Here is an 18,413-nt window from a genome sequence, read left to right as displayed (position 1 = left end):
CCTTGGGCCGGAAACAGCTGGACCCGTTTCCCCTGCCTGTCCGAGGTGGCGACTACCGGGGTCGTACAGGGACACCCGGCTGGCCGCCGAGAGTTGGAAAAATAAAATGTCCACCCAAAAAAAAACAACAACCGTGAAAAATGTCGGCCATTTTTGTTTCGCGACCGAGCCGTGAGCGCGTCGGGGGCGACGTCACGGAGGCGTCACAATGAGCCGCCTGACGTCACAGAGCGGCGGATTCTAGCGGGTGGCGGCTTCGGAGCCCCGTGAGCTCAGAGGAGTGAAGAGAGAAGAGGAGGAAAGCGCTATATAGTCTTTTCTAAACACGTGTTTCTTCCAATAAAGTTACTTCGACTTAGATCGTTAGTTTCAGCGTCAAAATCGCTCTTCAGTATCCCCGTGAAATCGGTAAGTCAGTCAAAAGTGCTGCTGGCGAGAAATAACAAAATAAGTGGAGAAATACGTTGTTTTTTTTTACCGTTACTCAACTCTTATGGGTGTGATCGTGCTGTAAAAAGATATTGAGAGGAGGTGCACCTCTACACAGAGAGTGGTGGGGGTGGGGAACAAGCTGCCCAGCCCTGTGGTTGAAGCCGATACCCTGGCTTCTCTCCAGCCACAGCTGGGTGAGCTCCTCCAGTCAGGACAGGAGGCTCTACTGTACACAGAGGGTGGTGGGGGTGGGGAACAAGCCGCCCAGCCCTGTGGTTGAAGCTGATACCCTGGCTTCTCTCCAGCCACAGCTGGGTGAGCTCCTCCAGTCAGGACAGGAGGCTCTACTGTACACAGAGGGTGGTGGGGGTGGGGAACAAGCCGCCCAGCTGTGTGGCTCCGCCCCCTCCCCTCCCCTCTGTGACTCTGCTTGTCTCGGCAGGACGATGGACCGACAGAGATGCCGCACGGCCGTGCGCGGTCGCAGCAGGACCCGGGCCCGGCGAGGCGTCGTAAGTCCACCCCTCCCGCCCGCCGTCCAGCGTCCAGTGTCCAGCGTCCAGCCCTCCTCCGACTGGCCTCTCCGCCCCCAGCAGCGCTCGCTGTATTATAATAATAATAATAAACTTCACTTATAGAGCACCTTTCACACACATAGCAGCGCAAAGCGCTTGACAGACCAGGTCTCACGGTAACACCTCCAGACGAGGAGAGACACTTCCAGTGGTGATCTTGACTGAGGACACGCCTCGGCTCAAGAGACAGGGTCGCGGGTCTATTATGGCCTTCTGAGAGCACAGATTGCCTCTGGACGTCCCAGACTCTTACTGGACACACTGTAGAGACTCACCTGTCCAGACTCTCACTGGACACACTGTACACACTCACCTGTCCAGACTCTCACTGGACAGACTGTAGAGACTCACCTGTCCAGACTCTTTCTGGACACACTGGACACACTCACCTGTCCACACTCTCACTGTACACACTGTAGAGACTGCCCAAGGCCTCTAGTCTCGACACGACTGGGCTGGGCTATGTGGTCAGAGCTGTCTCGGAGATGAGCAGTTTGGCGTCTTCACAGGTCACACCGGTCAGGCCGAACCCGGACTGGCAGCGGGAGAGGTCCCGGCCCAAGTCCCGGTGCTTTTCCGTAAGTCTGACCCGGTCGCCTTCCGCGAGACTGGACCGGCCGCCCTGTGGTGGGCCCGGTGCCCCACATCTACCCTACAACTCCCCACACTGACCCCTAAACTCCCGATACCCTACAGCTCCCCACACTGACCCCTAAACTCCCGATACCCTACAGCTCCCCCCACTGACCCCTAAACTCCCGATACCCTACAGCTCCCCACACTGACCCCTAAACTCCCGATACCCTACAGCTCCACACACTGACCCCTAAACTCCCGATACCCTACAGCTCCCCACACTGACCCCTAAACTCCCGATACCCTACAGCTCCCCACACTGACCCCTAAACTCCCGATACCCTACAGCTCCCCACACTGACCCCTAAACTCCCGATACCCTACAGCTCCCCACACTGACCCCTAAACTCCCGATACCCTACAGCTCCACACTCTGACCCCTAAACTCCCGATACCCTACAGCTCCCCACACTGACCCCTAAACTCCCGATACCCTACAGCTCCCCACTCTGACCCCCACAGTCCTGATGGCCGAGAGGTCTCCGCTTGCTGTAGTGATTGAGTGAGCTCTGTGGACCTGACCTCTGTCTTGTGTCCTCGTTTCCAGCGTCTTCTAGTGGTCCGGCATTTCACCAGAGATGAAGGTGAGATCTGGGGAGGAGACAGAGCACCCCCTAACACCCCTGAGCTGGGTTACAGGGTAAGACAGCTTCTTACTGTTGGACACACCTGTCCACACTCTTACTGGACACACTGGACACACTCGCCTGTCCGGACTATTACTGGACACACTGTACACACTCACCTGTCCAGACTCTTACTGTCCACACTCACCTGTCCAGACTCTCACTGGACACACTGTCCACACTCACTGGACACACTGTCCACTCTCACCTGTCCACACTCTCACTGGACACACTGTACACACTCACCTGTCCACACTCACTGGACACACTGTCCACTCTCACCTGTCCACACTCTCACTGGACACACTGTACACACTCACCTGTCCACACTCACTGGACACACTGTCCACTCTCACCTGTCCAAACTCTTACTGGACACACTGTACACACTCACCAGTCCAGACTCTTACTGGACACACCGGACACACTCACCTGTCCAGGCGTAGTCTCTGCTCCTCATGCCCCCTGCGTTGTGTCTCCCCCGCTCCCCGCTGGACAGAATCCTGTGGTGTCTTCTTGTCTCCCCGAGCTCGTCCAGAAGCTGGAGAGGGCGGCCAAGCTGCAGCTGGAGCTCCCGGGGTCGCCTGGCTCGTCCCGCTCGGGCTCGCCTGACTCGTTCCGCTCGGTGTCCCCCCCCTCCTCGCCCGAGAGCCCCCTCCGCTCCCCGCCCCCGGCCCCCCCCTCCGGCCCCCTCAGGCCCCTGACCGCCCCGCCCCGCCGCGCCCCCTTCCTCCCCGCCATGCCCCTCGAGCCCCCCCTGCTGCCCGGGGCGGTGCCCCTGCCCCTGCCCCCGCCCGTCCTGCCCCCCATCGCCCGCCCGGCCCCGCCAGGCCCCGCCTGGGGCTCCCCGGTGCGGAGGGCAAGGAGAGAGGCGGAGATGTCTGACGAGGCAAGTGGGGCAGAGTCTGTCCGTCTATCCGTCCATCTGTATGTCCGTCCATCTGTCCTTCTGTCCGTCTATCCTTCAGTCCATCTGTCCATCTGTCTTTCTGTCCTTTTCTGTCTTTCTGTCCATCAGTCCATATGTCCTTTTCTCTGTCTCTGTCATCTGTCCATCTGCACTTCTCTCTTTCTGTCTTTCTGTCCTTCTGTCTGAGTCTCTGTGTCTGTCCCTCTCTCCCTGTCTCTCTCCCTCTCTCTTTCCATGTCTCCCTGCTCTCTGTCTGTCCTGCGTTGTCCCAGCTGGGTCTCTCTCCCTGTGTCTCTCTGCTCTCTGTCTGTCCTGCGTTGTCCAGCTGGGCCTGTCTCCCTGTGTCTCTCCGTGTGCCTCCCTGCTCTCTGTCTGTCCTGCGTTGTCCCAGCTGGGCCTGTCTCCCCGGCTCTCTGCCTTCAGCTCTGTTCGCCGATTTCCCGCCAGCCCGTCTCTCTCTCAGCCTGTCTCTTGACTTGCAGGAGGAAGAGGAGGTGGAGACAGCTCCTCCGGCAGGAGAGAGGAAGGAGGTCAGTGCTGGTCCCACCCTGCCTCCTGTCCTGTCTGTGGTGGAGTTTGGCCGTCTTGTCTGTCCCTGGGTCTCTGTGTTTCTCTCTTTCAGCCCTGTCTGTCAGTGTCTCTCTCCTCCTCCTCTCTGTCCTCAGTGTGTCTCTCTCCTCCTCCACTCTGTCCTGTGGTGTCCAAGCAGTTTGTCTCTCTCCTCCTCCTCCTCTCTGTCCTGTGGTGTCCAGTGGGTCAGTATTAGTGGGCTACACCCAGGCTCACTCACTGCGAGTGTGATCTCAGCAGAGTCTCTGTGCTCTTGGGACACTTGACTCACCTGTCTCTCTCTTTCTCTCCCTGTGCTGTCCCTCTCCTGCCCCCTCTCTCCCTCCTCGGACTCCAGCTGGAGGAGGTCCAATCACCACCTCCTGTGAGACAGAAGAAAAATAAGGTAGTTTATGCTCTGATCCTCTCTTTACTCCTGTCCAGTGTCCAGTAAGTGTCCAGTCAGTGTGTCTGTATGAACCCCTCTCTCTCTCTCAGTGCAGTGTTCATGTACTGGAGTGTCCAGTCAGTGTGTCTGTATGAACCTCTCTCTCTCTCAGTGCAGTGTTCATGTACTGGAGTGTCCAGTCATTGTGTCTGTATGAACCCCTCTCTCTCTCAGTGCAGTGTTCATGTACTGGAGTGTCCAGTCAGTCAGGGTGTCTGTGTGAACCCCTCTCTCTCTCAGTGCAGTGTTCATGTACTGGAGTGTCCAGTCAGTGTGTCTGTATGAACCCCTCTCTCTCTCAGTGCAGTGTTCATGTACTGGAGTGTCCAGTCAGTGTGTCTGTATGAACCCCTCTCTCTCTCAGTGCAGTGTTCATGTCCTGGAGTGTCCAGTCCGACTCTTAACGTGACTCTCCTGTCTCTGCTTCAGAAGCGCCGATGCGCCTTTTTAAAGTCCCTGAACTGCGTGTCGGTGGAGACAGAAGATCAGGACGAGCCGATGGAGGCGACGGATACCGTAGCTCAGGAGAGGAAGAGCGAGGGAGAGGAGGAGCAGGCTGCTGGGAAGGACAAGAAGAGGAAGAGGAGGGGCAGGTGAGCAGACAGGGGGGCGCCGCCCGGTCGTGTCTGTGATTCAAGGAGGAGTCTCCTCTTGCTGTTTGATGTCATGGTGACGTCTGTGTCTATGTCCCTCACACCTGCAATAACAATATTCTTTCCAGGTTCCTTTCCTGGTTCTGTACCTGATAAGATCTGGACTGGACTATACTGGACTGGACTGGACTGGACTGGAGCTGAGGGACCCCAGACTGTGCTGGACCGAAGCTGAGGGACCCCAGTCTGGACTGAAGCTGAGGGACCCCAGACTGTGCTGGACCGAAGCTGAGGGACCCCAGTCTGGACTGAAGCTGAGGGACCCCAGACTGTGCTGGACCGAAGCTGAGGGACCCCAGTCTGTGCTGGACCGAAGCTGAGGGACACCAGACTGTGCTGGACTGAAGCTGAGGGACCCCAGACTGGACTGGACTGAAGCTGAGGGACCCCAGTCTGTGCTGGGCCGAAGCTGAGGGACCCCAGTCTGTGCTGGACCGAAGCTGAGGGACCCCAGACTGTGCTGGACTGAAGCTGAGGGACCCCAGACTGGACTGGACCGAAGCTGAGGGACCCCAGTCTGGACTGCACTGGAGCTGAGGGACACCAGACTGGACTGGAGCTGAGGGGCCCCAGACTGGACTGGACTGGAGCTGAGGGACACCAGACTGGACTGGACTTTTGTAAAGCATCAATAAAATGTTTTTAAAAAAAATCTGTTTAGCTTTTGGTTTTTTCCCTCCCCCCCCCCCAAGGTTGCTGCTGGGAGAGGTGTTAGTAGGGCCAGCAGGGGGCGCTCTCACCCTGCGGTCTGTGTGGGTCCTGATGCCCCAGTATAGTGACGGGGGACACTGGACTGTAAACAGGCGCTGTCCTTCGGATGAGACGTCAAACCGAGGTCCTGACTCTCTGTGCTCATTAACAATCCCTGGGTGTCTCTGGAGAAGAGTAGGGGTGTTACCCCAGTGTCCTGGCCTGATTCCCCCCATGGTCTTTACCCATCATGGCCTCCTTATCACCCCCCTCTCTGAACTGGCTCCATCCCTCTGCTCTCCTCCCCACTGAGAGCTGCTGTGTGCTGAGCGGACTGGAGCATTATCCAGGTGGGGGCTGCACACTGGGGGGGCTGGAGGGGATCCCCCTGACCTGGGAAGAGCTCTGAGGGGAGGGTCCAGACTTATTAATTATTATTATTATTCGTGCTGCACTGGGCTCCTGTCCTGGCAGTGAGAGGGGGACTCTGTGATCAGGACAGATACTTATGACTGTATAATAATACATGATAGAAATGGAACACAGGGTAGCGCTGTAGTCTCTTCGAAACGTTTTGAACTGTCAGAAGAAGTTTTCACAACCCGGACTCGTGAAGGTACAGGTCTTCTCCCATCGTCCGGAGCAAGGTGAGAGGCCACCCCCTCGGGGCGCAGTATCCCCGATGCACCACCCAAAATGACACACACTTCTGTGACGATTGGAAGACCCCGGTTCGACCAGCCCCTGCGGTGGAGGAAACGACCCGCTGGAGAGAACACGCAGACTCCACACAGAAGGGTCACCTCGGCATTTATTCCAACAGCAAAACAACACCAGAGAGAAACGGTCTCCGAAAGAGAAGCGTACACCGGGAAAAACACGACAGGGTCATTACAAATGGGAATAGGAGTTCTTTTTTTCTTTTCCGGACGTCAGCTGTATCGTGTCCTGGTGATTTCTCCCGTTTCGATCAGAGTTTAATGTCGCGTTTCTACTTTATTAGAGAGAGGCACTGAACTTTGGGGAACGTGACATCCACCCAGTAATACTAGTAGATTGATAAATGTAAATGTTCTTTTTCCCCCTGTATTATACCTCGTGAAATATAACGATGGCCAACTCCTTAAGTCGAAATTTAAGCCCTTTTCACGCTACAAGACTCCGGACGTTTCCTTTTTTGTCCTCTTTGGCCTCCAAAATAAAAAAAAAACTGGGATCCATCGTGGCGTTGCCAAATTAAAACGTCAACCACTTTTCGGGCTTTCGGAACTGTTTGTGTGGAGTCTGCATGTTCTCCCTGTGTTCTCCGGGTCCAAAGACAGGCTTTTGGGCTAATTGGCTTCTGGGAAAACTGGCCCTGGTGTGTGTGTGTCCTGTGATGGACTGCTGTCCTGTCCAGGGTGTGTGAGTGAGTCTGTGTGTGTCATGTGATGGACTGGTGTCCTGTCCAGGGTGTGTGAGTGTGTGTGTCTGTGTGTCCTGTGAGGGACTGGTGTCCTATCCAGGTTGTGTGTGTGTGTCCTGTGAGGGACTGGTGTCCTGTCCAGGATGTGTGAGTGTGAGTGTGAGTGTGAGTGTGAGTGTGAGTGTGAGCGTGAGCGTGTGTGTGTGTGAGTGTGTGTGTGTGTCCTGTGATGGACTGCTGTACTGTCCAGGGTGTGTGAGTGTGTGTGTGTGTCATGTGATGGACTGGTGTCCTGTCCAGGGTGTGTGAGTGTGTGTGTCTGTGTGTCCTGTGAGGGACTGGTGTCCTATCCAGGTTGTGTGTGTGTGTCCTGTGATGGACTGGTGTCCTGTCCAGGGTGTGTGAGTGTGTATGTCTGTGTGTCCTGTGATGGACAGATGGTACCCAGCCTGGACACCCATTAGACACTGTCTTCCTCAGAAGACTCTCACGGAGGGCACACTGTCCCTAACCCGGGTCCAGAAGAAACTACAGTGATCTATAATTCCTGCGCCTCGGAAGGGGTTATGACGTCTATGTCCGGCGCCCGCGCCCGCGGACCGGCGGTTCGGCGTCGAGATCCGCAGCTCGAGCTTCGGTGCGAGGCAGGGCGGGAGGGAGTCGATGTGGCCTCGGCGCCATCTTTGCTGGTGAGTCAATTGTGACCGTTGCGTTACAATAAACCATCAAATAACCTTTTCCCACCCCGACCAGTATTTCTGTCGCGGCCCACGTCCCTTACAATCGACAAACTATAAAAAAACAATAGCCCTTCGCAACATTAAACGCCATTTTTTTATTTTAAACGTCCGTTAGATACGCAGGTGGCTCGATACCTGTCTTAACCTCGCCGGCGTCTTTATACCGGCAAGTGAATTTTATTTGGGGTCCCTCAGAATTGTGACAGAAATGTCAGTGAACCACAATAAAAAACGAAAGTTTTTTTTAAAGGCGATCAATGGATTTTAAGAGTAACCGTGTAGCGACTGACGTAAGGAAAAAAAAGTTGTCTTTCCCTACGAAGACGTTTTGGTACAGGACTTTCTTTAAATATCAGTTGTGCATAGCGTTTTACAAAACGTTGATGATGATCTTGGAGATAATTGCAAAGGAAAATTGAGATAACTACCAAAACATTACGTGTGAAACGACAGGACAGAACTTTGAACCCACAAAGAAACAAAGGTATGAAATATTGCCTCGTCATGGGGGGTTGATAATTGTAATAAGTGTTCCTAATTTTCGTAAAGAAATGTATATTATGGGAGTCACACGTGAGATTTAGTGTATATACGTTTCATATTGTGCATATATACGGGGTTAAAAAGTGGAATGAGTATGATTATAAACTCGTGTGTCCTATAATCAGATAATTTTTGAACAAGCTTTGATTAGACAGGTGAAAAACAACACCAGATCCTTTTTTTAAATATATTCTCACGTCTGAATATCAGCTTCTGCCCTCTGTCCAACATTTCAGGGCTCCCAGATGTAGATCCCAAATTGAAACAAATATTCATTTGTTACCCTTATTAAAACAGTTAATAGAAGTGAGTGACCAGGGTAAATAAAGGTGGGTCAGTGTAAACTGTTTATTCTGGACCAGACTTCGTCATGTGTGATATGTCATGACTTCTTATATTAAGTTTTATCTTTATATTTAGTTATACATGTGTAATAGATGCGATGTGTGTCCATAAAAATGTTTCTCCAGGGGAAAATCAAGTTGGTTTTAAAACCGTGTTTCCTTTTTAGGGTACGTTTGCATTCCAAGTGTGGGGTTTTTGCCTTTTTATCATATTTCGGATGTGAATCCGTGGTATTTTTGCCGAGACAAGTTGCCTTTCTTATACGCGGAGGGATCTGCTCGTGAGATGTCCGCTCGGTCCATTTCTGAGCTCAGTATAAGGTGTAGAAAGCATGACTGTCATCATAACCCGCCTCTCACCCTGGCCCGAGCCTGAAGCACGCCCCCTAGTGCAGGGTTAGAGGTGTGGAATAATGTTGTGACTATTGCTTCATCAATAACATGCTGATTGCATGTTTCTAGATGGGTATAACAGAGATCTCAACTACTGAGGGGCCTTATTAATAATTGCTTACACTTATATAGCGCTTTTCTGGACACTCCACTCAAAGCGCTGCACAGGGAATGGGAAATCCCACTACCGCCACCAATGTACAGCCCCAACCTGGATGATGCGACGGCAGCCATAGTGCGCCAGAACGCTCCCCACACAGCAGCTCTCAGTGGGGAGAAGAGCAGAGGGATGAAGCCAGTTCAGAGAGGGGGGTTATTAGGAGGCCATTATTGGTAAGGGCCAATGGGAAATTTGGCCAGGACGCCTGGGTTACACCCCTACTCTTTTCGAGAGACGCCCTGGGATTTTTAATGACCACAGAGAGTCAGGACCTCGGTTTTACGTCTCATCCGAAGGACTGCGCCTGTTTACAGTATGGTGTCCCTTGTCACTATACTAGGGTATCAGACCGCAGGGTGAGCGCCCCCTGCTGTCCCACTAACACCTCTTCCACCTCTTATTAGCCAGTGAAAAATGGTAGCTTCCTCAGAGACACCGCAGGAAGACAGGAGTTTGTGATGAAAGTTCGAGAGGGATGGCCACACCCTAGTTCGGTCAGACTCGGCTGTCGATATTTTAGCAATCACTCCTGACTCCTCTCCTGAAACACTGTCAATACTGCACGTGATCCCCCTCTCTCCCTCGCGTCCCTCTCCCACCCCGTCTCCACCTGTGTAGCTGCCCCCCCTGGTCACTCCTCCTCGCTGTGCAGGGGGGGTCCCAGCCTCCTCGTCCTCTGGCCAGGAGCCCTCAGCCAAGAGGGTTCAGCCAGATCATCACTCCATGATCCTTTCAGTATGCTAAATTCCTGGTGTTGTTTTTTTTCTCCCCAGAAAACTGACTGTCCGCCCCACCTCTGCGCTAAGTGGACGATGAAATCAGGTTCCAGTGTGCCTGGTGTTTACAGGTAATACTTCAGACTGGTTGGCCTCACCTCAGGGTGTCTGGGCGTTTGATATTATACAGTTGCAATGCTGAGGCCTGTGACTGTGATGCTGTAAGGCTACAGGAGTCTCTCTGGAGATCCTGAGTGATTTTTGGCGTTCGTGCGGAAACACAGCCCCACCCTCCCGCAGTGTCCAGTCCGCAGAATTTCCTGGAGACGTGGTCTCGCCGATGGGCGACCCCGCCAGCGAGAGACTAGCTTTAGGCAGGATGTTCTGTACGGTTCAGTTAATTAGACGCGCACAGATGTTGAGCTCATCGTCCTTTTAATTGTGCCATCTATGCTAACTGTAGCCGAGATCGAACTATCAAGGTGACAGATCAATAATTTTAAATTAAATAGATGCATGATATTGCTAGCGCTGATGCAAGAGGCAAGTCAGAGGAACTGAACACAGAATGGATAGGAGTCGCAGTGAGTGAGAGAGGAATGAGCTAAATTATTTAAGAGGATTAAAACACTGAAGAACAGGAGACACAGTGAGAGAGAGGAGATCACAGGAAATACCTCAGTAACAAACATACTAACACACAGGACAGGAGACACAGCGAGAGAGAGGAGATCACAGAGAATCCCTCAGTAACAAACCCACAGGACAGGAGACACAGCGAGAGAGAGGAGATCACAGGAAATACCTCAGTTTTAAGTGCAGACAACCGGACAGGAGACAGAGTGAGGAAGAGTAAATGAAACACAGTAGGATTGATAGGAGACGGGTTATGAAGAGATGGGACACACAGAGATGGAAAGAAGGGAGGCGACAGTTGAACTCGCTGGCTGAGTTAATTGACGCTGCTGTTTCTTTGGCAGATGAAGTCGGGGTCCAGAATTTCGCTGACGTGGCAGAACCGTCCCAGATCGGTCTCCTCCCATTCCTGCAGGTCAGTGCCCCTTCAGTCAGACCCTGTGTTCGGGGAGACACACAGGGAAGTCGCACACTGTGACAAAAGGCTCCAGAGACATCGCTGAACCACAGAATAGCTCTTGAGCATTTGTGCACCTTTTGGAATTCTTCACGTATAGTGAAAGGTGAAAATAAAACCAAGAATGGGTGACGCGTCTTTACACAGAGGCGGGTGGGGAACAAGCTGCCCAGCCTTGTTGTTGATGCCGATACCCTGGCTTCTCTCCAGATACAGGTGGATTAAATCATGGGTCCAATTAATCACTAACTACTAGACAGGCTTGAAAAACCGAATGGCGTTCTCTCGTTTTTAACCTTTCTTCAGTTCTTAGAAAACCTGCACGCAGAAAAAAAATAATTTGCATTGTTTTACTACTTCCAACGGTCAGGTCTGTGGGTATTTAAATCTGACTAGAATGTGTATTGTTCAAAATCTCTTGTTCACTATCAGTGTTGTTGTTTTTAGTGTCATTCTCATTACTCCTGTGGGTTTTATACTGTGGTAAAGAGTTAAAAAAGTCCTCACTTTGTGCTGCTCTCGGTTTGTTGACTGTGGCGTACTCCACATCACTGTTGGGTAGTGTGATGTCTGTAGAGAACAGGATACGGGTCAATACTTATGTTAACTTATACTATACAGGATAAGACTTACATTAACACCATACTGAACAACAGGGCTCACTGTTCACACGCGTATTGACACTGTTCAGACGACAGGACTCACTGTTCACGCTTGTATTCACGCTGTACACAACAGCAGGACTCACTATTATTACAAATGTTCACACTTGTGTTAAAACTGGACAGAGCAGCAAGAAGTTATCATGATGTTTTATTTCTGCTAGTTTAATAGATAGAAGTAAAAGATCCTCACTTTGTGCGGCTCGGGGTTTGTTGACTATGGAGGATTCAACAGCAGTATCTGTCTGTGTTAATTCTGCAAAGAATTAAACACATGTTCTCACCCGTTAACACTGTGCAGAGCAAGAGGGAATTCAATGAGTTAACACTGTACAGAACCGGACTCACTGTTCACACTCGTATTGACACTGTACAGAACCGGACTCACTGTTCACACTCGTATTGACACTGTACTGAACAACAGGACTCACTGTTCACACTCGTATTGACACTATACTGAACAACAGGACTCACCGTTCACACTTGTATTGATACTTTTTTGATCAACAGGACTCAGTGTTCACACTCATGTCGACACTTATCACACTCGTATTGACACTGTACTGAACAACAGGACTCATTGTTCACACTCGTATTGACACTATACTGAACAACAGGACTCACCGTTCACACTTATATTGATACTTTTTTGATCAACGGGACTCACTGTTCACACTCGTGTCGACACTGTTCACACTCGTATTGACACTGTACTGAACAACAGGACTCATGTCGACACCGTTCACACTCGAATCGACGCTGCTCACACTCGTGTCGACACTTGACACTCGTATCCAGTAATGATTGCCCAACCCACCACTTAGCAGAGCTCCCATTGAACTGGCCCTGATTATACAATGCAAGGAGAAGTCTTCTAAGCCAATACTTGTAACCAGAAAGAGGCTGTATTTCAATTATACAATATACAAAGCAATACCATTTAACACAAAGATATATTCCACAGCTCAGCATGCACATGATGAGATTCTTGATATTAGATTAGTAAAAACGATATCAATGCACTGAGAGACGCTTAAGAATAAAGATGCATCTACCTGACTGCATATTAGTTTTAAAAGGTTATCAGCAAATGCATTTAAAAGTAAAAATGTAGTCTTACCTCTTGATCGTAGTGGTGATTCAATATCCAGGACCTTAGTCAAGTCTCAGAGTTACTGTACCTCCTGTCTCGATTGCAGGTGAAAAGTGAAAGGTATATTGCACTCAGCAGAAAGTGACACCGAGCAAAGACTCCACCCCTCCCAGAAAACAGCACTTCCCTTTGGCAAAGCAGTGGGTGGAGGAAGCCTTTGCTACCATTATCAAACACAGAAATCGTTATAATTTAATTTTAAAAACATGGCTAAGCATGGGTTTAAAGTATATTCAACAGTGCAGGTGCATTCAAAGAAATAGAGTTTCCCAAGCCCTCGCAAAGAATTACCATTTCCAAAGATGTCTAGTCTCAAGCATTAACATCCAAAGTACCTGTCTTAGCTGGGGCAGGAAGTTTGCCAAGCCACCTGAAAGAATTACCATTTCAAAAGATGTCTGTTGTAAGCCAGGTTCAATCATTACCATCCAAAGTATCGGTCTTCCCTTGGGGCAAGAGGGTTTCCTGTGTGTCTAGGATGTGTACTTCCCTTAAATAAAGGATGAATATGGGTACCATAGGTATTAAATCTCCCAAAGCTCAGAGTTAAACTAAAAAACCCTTGGTGAGTGTGTTATAACATGGATGGGTATTTATAGTCCAGTGCCTCCTATTTTACTAGAGATTCTGTTTGGGATTCAGAACTCGGGATCAAAATACTCCTAGGTACAGAGTAATTTTCACACCTTCCTGCTACCATGATCAGAGCAGTATTAGATTAAATTTGTCATTTAATGAAAGCCCAGTTTTTAACAATCATTTTCATTTGAACTTACTTTTTTCAAAGAAGGATCTGAGGTTCACTTCTTGAATTAAATCTTTTGACAAGAGGTAAGACTTCTATTTTACATTTAAACCCATGTTTAGCTGTGTTTTTTAGATTTAACTGAATCAATTTCTGTGTGTGATAATGTCCTTGAATTCTGACAACATCACACTAAATTACGTGATATAAAACAGCTAATGTCTCTAGAGATAAAGTTTCTGGGATGCTTCTAATTACTTTGCATTACCAGGGACAGTTTAATTCACCTTGTACAGTACTGAAAGACCAAAATGCTTTTTTTAAAAGTTATTTAACATTTTATAGAACTTTGTCTACTATGGCAACATGATGAGCTTGGCCACTTATCTTAGGATAAAGATAGGATAAAGGTTTATCTTTTGCACCTACCTGCCCCCCAGGGAAGGCCAATGCTTTCTACGTTGATGGTTCCCTACAGTAGACTGTACCTTATCTTCAAAGGTAATGTATATTGACCCAAATCAGTTTTGGAATCCAATCTACTGACGAGATGGAGCACATCCTTTTTTCAGGATTTTAGCATCATACGTTTAGTATATTTAGTCCCCAATGCTGAAAGAAATGATCATAGAACATTTGGACACTTTGTGGGCATGAAATACAAAGAAAATCATGTTCTATGGTACAAGATAAATACAAAACTTAAGCTTTTATTTTAATTAGATTTGTTGTTAAAGCATAAGCAATGATTTATTACATTAATATATGTGAAAATAACATTTTAGCATCATACGTTTAGTATATTTAGTCCCTAATGCTGAAAGAAATGATCATTTGTTTAACACGCACGGGTCTGTCTCAAAGGATGCAGTGCTCCTGAAGGCTCTCAAACCCTGCATTTCAGATGCCTAGCTGTATCCCTCACATGTGGCACCTCAGAATGACTTCTAACCTTACCTGTGGTGTCTTCAGTCCCTATTGCTCAATGCATAGTGTACGTACTACATACATGTGTCTTGAGAATGAGGAATGGGCCCCTGAGACAGTCATTTGCCTGTTTCACAAATGATCGTATTTTACTAGAGATTCTGTTTGGGATTCAGATGTGCATTCGGATTTATTGGTACATGCCCAGGGCAGTAAGCAGTCTGAGGATTTATTTCCAGACAGCATAGAGCAGTGAAGCAGTGAAGTAGTGCATAAAGCATAAGCAATCATTTATTACATTAATATATGTGAAAATAACATTTTAGCATCATGCGTTTAGTATATTTAGTCCCTAATGCCAAGGACTCCAGCAGTCTTACAACCACTGCCCTGTTTGCCTCGCCAGACACGATCTCTATTCTGTTGTAATCCACGATGTTCTTCAGGTGATTTATCATGTCCTTCCTCGCCTGTTGAGAGGCCATCCTGATCTCTTCTGCCGTGGCGTGCTTCATACACGCCCTCTTCAAGTGAGCAGGAAGCTGATCAAAAGTATTCAGGCACATCTTGCACACCAGGGGAATCCTCGTGGGTTTCCTTTGAAAATAAATAAAACCATCTGTGTATAGAAACAAGCTAAGACTGATTTCTTAAATTATCCTTAATTTTCTCTCTCATAGTTTGAGCATAATGATTTTATTGTATTTATATAAGAATTGCTCATTGCTCCAAAATAAATAATGGTTTTATAAAAAAGTGAACACTTACTTGGTCTCAGTCACAGACTTTCCAATAGAAGCCATTGTGGAGTTCAGCAACTGCAGGTCCTAGAAGTGGGGAAGGAATTTTAAAAGAGAAATTGAATTACAAAACAGAAGGAATGGCTGAGGGATCACTGAAATATATATATATACAAATTCCAAAGACTGAGTCCATATCTCCTTTAGGTGAGGACAGACTGGATCAAACAAAAACAACATTTGAAGTGAATTGCAAATGTATTGAGTTGTGATGCAACTGTAACTTGAACCTAACATGACTGGGGCGTGCATTTTTGAAATTGCATTTTCACAGCTGAAATACAAAATGAAGCTGATCGCAGTCCAAACTCAAGGTATTGTTGTAAAACTAAATATTCAACATGTTTCTACCTGTCCCTTTTCAGCTCACTCAGAAGTCCACAGCCTGCAGCCTGGTGCCTCTCTGTCTCTCCCCCTCCACACTGCTGGTCCAGTGGAGGTGCTGTTTGATCCTGCAGCATCTGTCCAATCTTGTATAGTCTTACTGAGCAACGCAGGGCTCCCTGGCCCCAGGTACGAACAGTGGGTGTCAGTACAGAACAGCTCTCTGACACTCCGCTCCCTCACTCCAGCTGATCAGGGCAACTACACAGTGAGGGACCTTAAGGGAAGCAGTATCAGCACTGTGATCGTCACTGTGGGCGGTGAGCAGGTCTACAGTAGGGTCACTAGAGGGCTCTATATTCTTGACAGAGTGTGTTCTTCTATCATCCTCTGTCCTGATTGTCTTTCAGCTCACAGAGACACCCTGCAGCCTGAAGCCTCTCTGTCTGTCCCTCTGTTCACTGGAGAGCCAGTGGAGGTGCTGTTTGATCCTGCAGGAGGTGGAAACTGGACCTCAGTGTGTTCTGTCCAGAACAGCACAGCCAGCTGTGTCCCTCAGTACAGTTTTTTTATTTTTGATGATTAGCCATATGTTGATTATAATATTGTACATAATGTATAATTTGAACTCGATATTTTTCAGGAGTGAATGATTGTATATTTTCAGAATAAATTTCGAAACCAAATTATTGTCCCTCGATCTGTCTCTCTCTCGTCCTGCTGTCTGTCTGTCCCTGCCTCTCTGTCTCTCTCTTTCAGCCCTGTCTGTCAGTCTGTCTGTCCCTCGATCTCTGTCTCTCTCTCTCCTTCCTCTCTCTCTCTCGGTTTGTTTGTCCCTCAATCTCAATCTTTCTCTTTGCCTGCTGTCTTTCTGTGCCTTCATCTTTGTCTCTCTCTCTCCTTCCTTTCTGTCTGTCTCTCTGTCCTGCGTTGTCCCAGCTGGGCCTGTCTCTGGCCCAGCTCTCTGCCTTCAGCTCTGTTCGCCGATGTCCCACCAGCCCGTCTCTCTCTCAGCCTGTCTCTTGACTTGCAGGAGGAAGAGGAGGTGGAGACAGCTCCTTCGGCAGGAGAGAGGAAGGAGGTCAGTGCTGGTCCCACCCTGCCTCCTGTCCTGTCTGTGGTGGAGTTTCGCCGTCTTGTCTGTCCCTGGGTCTCAGTGTTTCTCTCTCTTTCAGCCCTGTCTGTCAGTGTCTCTCTCGGCCTGCTGTCTGTCTGTCCCTGCCTCTCTGTCTCTCTCTCTTTCAGCCCTGTCTGTCAGTCTGTCTGTCCCTCGATCTCAGTGTCTCTCTCTCGGCCTGCTGTCTGTCTGTCCCTGCCTCTCTGTCTCTCTCTCTTTCAGCCCTGTCTGTCAGTGTCTCTCTCCTCCTCCTCTCCGTCCTCAGTGTGTCTCTCTCCTCCTCCTCTCTGTCCTATGGTTTCCAGTGGGTCAGTATTAGTGGGCTACACCCAGGCTCACTCACTGCGAGTGTGATCTCAGCAGAGTCTCTGTGCTCTTGGGACACTTAACTCACCTGTCTCTCTCTTTCTCTCCCTGTGCTGTCCCTCTCCTGCCCCCTCTCTCCCTCTTCGGACTCCAGCTGGAGGAGGTCCAATCACCACCTCCTGTGAGACAGAAGAAAAATAAGGTGGGTAATGCTCTGATCCTCTCTTTACTCCTGTCCAGTGTCCAGTCAGTGTGTCTGTATGAACCCCTCTCTCTCTCAGTGCAGTGTTCATGTCCTGGAGTGTCCAGTCAGTGTGTCTGTATGAACCCCTCTCTCTCTCAGTGCAGTGTTCATGTACTGGAGTGTCCAGTGAGTGTGTCTGTATGAACCCCTCTCTCTCTCAGTGCAGTGTTCATGTACTGGAGTGTCCAGTCATGTGTCTGTATGAACCCCTCTCTCTCTCAGTGCAGTGTTCATGTCCTGGAGTGTCTAGTCAGTGTGTCTGTATGAACCCCTCTCTCTCTCTCAGTGCAGTGTTCATGTACTGGAGTGTCCAGTCCGACTCTTAACGTGACTCTCCTGTCTCTGCTTCAGAAGCTCCGATGCGCCTTTTTAAAGTCCCTGAGCTGCGTGTCGGTGGAGACAGAAGATCAGGACAAGCCGATGGAGGCGGCGGAGACTGTAGCTCAGGAGAGGAAGAGCGAGGGAGAGGAGGAGGAGGCTGCCGGGAAGGACAAGAAGAGGAAGAGGAGGTGCAGGTGAGCAGACGGGGGCGCCGCCCGGTCGTGTCTGTGATTCAAGGAAGAGTCTCCTCTTGCTGTTTGATGTCATGGTGACGTCTGTGTCTATGTCCCTCACACCTGCAATAACAATATTCTTTCCAGGTTCCTTTCCTGGTTCTGTGCCTGCTAAGATCTGGACTGGACTGTGCTGGACCGGAGCTGAGGGGCCCCAGACTGTGCTGGACCGAAGCTGAGGGGCCCTAGACTGGACTGGACCTAACCTGAGGGTCCCCAGACTGGACTTAATCTGTATTGTAATTTTTGTTCTTTTGTTAAGCATCATTAAAATGGTTTAAAAAAAAATCTGTTTAGCTTTTGGTTTCCCCCCCCCCCACCAAAACGAACGAACAGAGTCTGTCCTTCTCTTTCATCCCGGAGAGTTTGTGGTTGACGGATTGAGGCCGAGAGCCCTCGTCGTCGGCGTGCCACCAGTTGGCGGGGATATAGCAGGGGGGGCATCGTGTCCAATACTCCTTGTAACGAGACAGATTTCAAGCCACCTCCGTCTGAAGAGAAGGAAGTCGACCACGAAGTCCAGGGTGTCCTAGGAAGCTCTTTAGCCCTCGTTTGCCCAGCAGCCATCTCACCCTGCAGCTCCCAGCTGGCAGCCCCCTCCCCACTGGAGCCCAGCAGGTGGGAGCCTGGTCAGTACCTGGAGGGGAGACTCCTGGGTAAAACTAAGG

General features: G+C 49.7%; 3 long non-coding RNA genes across 4 annotated transcripts; 2 read left to right on the top strand and 1 right to left on the bottom strand.

The window, feature by feature from the left end:
- The first annotated feature begins 3,063 nt into the window (after positions 1–3,063).
- LOC138242975 (uncharacterized) lies at positions 3,064–4,134 on the top strand. The gene is made up of 3 exons (XR_011191849.1): positions 3,064–3,158; positions 3,662–3,709; positions 4,087–4,134. It is a non-coding gene; the product is annotated as an uncharacterized lncRNA (long non-coding RNA).
- A 6,671-nt stretch (positions 4,135–10,805) lies between these two features.
- LOC138242974 (uncharacterized) lies at positions 10,806–18,033 on the top strand. Its single transcript, XR_011191848.1, has 5 exons — positions 10,806–10,871; positions 15,566–16,605; positions 17,102–17,149; positions 17,543–17,706; positions 17,833–18,033. It is a non-coding gene; the product is annotated as an uncharacterized lncRNA (long non-coding RNA).
- On the bottom strand, positions 14,667–15,608 carry LOC138242976 (uncharacterized). Of its 2 annotated transcripts, XR_011191851.1 has the most exons (3): positions 15,552–15,608; positions 15,169–15,227; positions 14,667–14,997 (listed from the first exon to the last, which is right to left on the bottom strand). It is a non-coding gene; the product is annotated as an uncharacterized lncRNA (long non-coding RNA). The 2 variants fall into 2 exon arrangements; XR_011191850.1 differs by lacking the exon at positions 15,552–15,608 and having other exon boundaries at positions 15,169–15,517.
- Positions 18,034–18,413: the final 380 nt, after the last annotated feature.

This window comes from Lepisosteus oculatus, chromosome 14 (genome assembly GCF_040954835.1).
Source record: "Lepisosteus oculatus isolate fLepOcu1 chromosome 14, fLepOcu1.hap2, whole genome shotgun sequence".
Lineage (NCBI taxonomy): Eukaryota > Metazoa > Chordata > Actinopteri > Semionotiformes > Lepisosteidae > Lepisosteus > Lepisosteus oculatus.
This window is presented reverse-complemented; position numbering and strand designations above follow the sequence as displayed.